Source organism: Tupaia chinensis, unplaced genomic scaffold (assembly GCF_000334495.1).
Source record: "Tupaia chinensis unplaced genomic scaffold, TupChi_1.0 Scaffold000288_2, whole genome shotgun sequence".
Lineage (NCBI taxonomy): Eukaryota > Metazoa > Chordata > Mammalia > Scandentia > Tupaiidae > Tupaia > Tupaia belangeri.
Window position 1 is genome coordinate 1,947,083 of NW_006159773.1, and position 4,141 is coordinate 1,951,223.

Genomic DNA, 4,141 nt, shown 5'->3' on the forward strand with positions numbered 1-4,141 from the left:
GCTCAGCCCCCCGCCCCGCCGCAGCGCCCACGGAGACAGGCTAGCGGCTGACGGTGTGACCAGCTACCGCACCCTGGAGGTCTGACCTGGTGCCCTCCAGCCACACACCTCCTCCTCCCCCACCTGTCTCATCTCCCGGCTCGCTGCACCCCCTCCCACAGCTCCTTTTCCTATCTCCCCGCAACCTAAGGCGCGTGCGCGCAAGGCGCCACCGCCTAGGGGCATCCCCTCATCGCCCAGTGCTTGCGTTGGAGCGCGCTGAGAGTGTGGGGTGGGCTCAGCCCGCGCGAGAGGCGCTATTCCGGCTTGCTGACCCCAGGAACCCGAAGCCTGCAGCGCACTGGCCACGCTCAGCCCTGACTGCAGGGTCACGGTCGGCTTTCCCTCCGTGAATTCCCATTCTTGGGCTTCGCTTGGGACCACTGCGGCAGTGACGTCAACGGGCCGCGCGGGCACCATCCTCCGCTCTACGTCACTGCTCGTCCCTTTGCGAGGCGGGAGTTGAGCGCTCCCCTGGACACCTGCCCAGGGGCCACACCTGGCCCAAAGCGTGGAGAGAGGTGCTGAGAATTATCCAATAAAGGGGGAATCTGGGATGTAAGGGAAAAAACTACGAGAAAGAAGCTAGAGTATGCTATGAAAAAAAAGAGGACATTGAGAAGACAAAGGAAAAAAGATGGCATGTCCTACCAAAAATGTTTCTTGTTTGCTGACACTTGATTTTTAGAAAGCGGGAGAAGGTAAAGAACTCTTGACCTATTTTATAACGTGGATATATAATTTGCATGTTGTTCTTGTTACATTTCTCCCCCAAAGTGGAGAATCAGCAGCAACTAATCATTTTTAGTACATTCCAACTTCTGAGACTTCAGCCTGGACAAACTCTCCCTGCTGTCAACATGTTGACTTAGCTCAATTCTTAGGGCTTCCACCCTTCCACTTATTTTGGATGACTAGCTACTGGCACGGTGGCAGGCGCAAGCATTTTAAAGTACTGCAGGGCCTCTTTCTACTAGGGTACCAAAGGCATGTGATCTGATAAATCAGCAAAACCTCCATAAGATCTCTTTATTATCTCCTCATGGCTATGTGTGTGAAGGCGCACATGCAATCCCTAGGAAGAGAAAGCGTGAGAGAAAGAAATGAGAAAGAATCCTCCCACTCCATGGAGCATGGCCAGGCTTCAATCCCGTTTTCTCTTTTGGGGATTTTGGACACACACAACACACTCAGTATGTCTCTCTGAAGCTGCCACTTTCAGACAGCTGTACAGATGATGTTCTTGTGGGATCTGGCTACCTTAAACACCATGAGATGGGCTGGCCCTGTCTGCCACTGTTAAAGGAAATAAAGCCTCCATTGTGGTCTTGTGGCTTTTGCCTTTACTGGATGGAAAGCTTCCCTTTAGTGCAACAAATGAACCAACTTATCTTTGAAAGCTTAACTACTTTCATAACAGCTAATTGATGTGTTGAGCCAAGCACAGGACCAATGTACACCTAGCTCTAGGCAAGAATGGACAGGATGCAAGATGAAGGCAACACAGACAAAGTCAGGGGTCATGCTGAACATTTTCTTCTGTTACTACATTTGCTTCTCAAAACCCCAGGAAGTAATAAGTAGTGTCTAAATGTGGAAACATAACCTATCCTAGATTTTAAGTACATAAAGGGCAGAACCAACTTCAAATCATCTTTATATTTTGTGTACACCTAACCACCCAGAAGATGGTATTGCTGTGGTATCAGTGTATGTCAAATAAAATAGCTTTATTGCAATGAATAACATCTAAGAGATTGGGTCAATTAAGTGAGATTCAGAATGCTGAGTAGATATCTAAACAGTGCATCTCCCTTCAGCATACACATACGCTATTATACACCTGTTGTGAGCCAAGAACCATGGGAGGTATTCTACATGCAATGTTTACCAGCATAATAGCCACATAAATTAGGTAACTTTATCCCAGTTCTCCTGATGGGGAATCATATTCTAAGACCTTAAGTCGTTTATGCCACTGAACTCTGCTCTGTGATTTAGGAGTCATGCATTTCCCCCATACCATGCAGTGTTTCAAGACCAGAACTTCAAGTGTTTTCAGTGCTTTTTTATTGTGATGGAAAGTGTACGTGTATTAGTCAGGGTTCTTCAGAGAAACAGAACCAGTAGGGGATACATAGAAAAAGAGATTCATTTTGGGACCAGCAGTTAGCGTAATGGCTATGTCGCTGGACTCCCATGTAGTCCCATAGGTTCGAGTCCTGGACTCAGTGGCTTAAACTCACACCGGGCATGTATGTGTGCATGCCCAAGATCCCAAGAGGAAAATGGAGGAGAAGGGATTGCGGCATGGCCATCCCCCCTGGAAGGGGACTTTTCGCTTTCTGTCTCTCTATCTCTCTCTCTCTTTCTGGTGAGTGCATGCGCCCTGTAGCAAAAACCTCTCCCCCAAAAAAAGAAAGAAAGAAAAAAGGTTTATTTTAAGGAATTGGCTCACATGATTGTGGGGGCTGACAAGCCTGAAATCCATAGGGCAGAACAACAGACTGGAAATTGAAGTAAGAATTGATGTTGTAATCTTGAATCAGAAGTATGCAGGACAGACCCACAAGCTGAAAACAGGCAGAGTTTCTATTTTGGAGTTTTTGGGTTTTTTTTTTTCTTTTTCCATGAGTGAGAGAGACAGCAAACATCCACAGCAGGGTCTTGATACTGTGATCCACCTCCAACTTTGGCCAGCCTTGCATCGTGGGCAGGTGCATGACTAGAGTTCTCAGGGAGGTCTCCAGACATAAATCTGAAACCTCATGTGGATTGGCCTTGCAGAATGTCATATTTAACTGTTGTACCACCATCAGCCTCTTTTTTTCCTGATTTCCCTTAGTTCTTTGTCCATATTTTTCTTTAGCTATTTGAGTATGTTTAAGACAGTTGTTTTAAAGTCTTTGTCTAGTTAGTCTGACACATACTTTTTTAGGAAAGTTTCTGTCATTTTCTTTTCTTTTTTTTTAATTGGCCATGTTTTGGGCCCAGCAGTTAGCATAATGGCTATGTTGCTGGACTTCCCATGTAGTCGACTGAGGTTCAAGTCCCAGACCCGGTGGCTTAAAACTCATGCCAGGCACGTGGGCATGCCTGAGGAAGAGGCAAATGGAGAAGAAGGGATTGCGGTGTGGCCATCCACCCCTGGGGGGGGTTATTTCTCGCTTTCTGTCTCTCTGTCTCTCTCTGTCTTTCTGGCAAGCGCACATGCCATAGAGCAAAAACCTCTCAAAAAATAATAAATAGCTATGTTTTCCTGATTTTTTTTTTAAACTGGGCACTTGAGAGAATAGTCATTTCTCCCAGTCTTTGCAGACTTTTCCTGTACCAGGAAAGTTCTTCGCTAATTAGCTGGGCCCAGGTTCTAAACCTTGGGGTTAGGCTAAGGAGAAATTTTAAAGACTTATGAGATCTTTGCTGAGCATGAATCTTATGTATGTGTGTGCGCATGCACACGTGCGCACACATGCATGCGCTTAATTTTCCTAGGTACACAACTGCTTTTAAATGTCTTAATTTCCAAACTAGTCTCTCCTTGGGGCCTTTGATAGTCCATTGAATGTTTCTCTTCATAAACTTTCATTCTATGGGCCAGTCTCCCTGCAGCTTTCCCAAGCACCATCCACTGCTTACTCTGCTTGAAATCTGAAAGAGGCAAAACAGAGACTAATTCTTCAGGAATCCCCTGATAGGTTACAACATTGAAAAGCAAGTCTAAAAGTCTGCTGTGCTCCCTCTGATTCGTAGTTTCATTTCTCTGTACTGTCTTTGATGTTATTTGTCTCATAAAATGAGTTGGGAAGTTTTCCTTATGCTTTTATTTTCTGAATAAATGACATTATTTCTACCACCAATGTCTGATAAGAGTCACCGGTGAAAGTATCTAGACCTGGAATTTCATTGTGGAAAGATTTTATTTTTAAAAGTATTTATTTATTGATTTATAGAAAGAAGCTCCTTTAATAGAGTCTTCATGCTATAATCTCCCCACCCTCCACCCCTATTCTTTCCCAGCCAGCCAAGATCATAGGCATGCATATACATGTTCAGTATATGTACAGGTCAAGTCAGAAACTGAATCTCAATCTTCTATATGGCT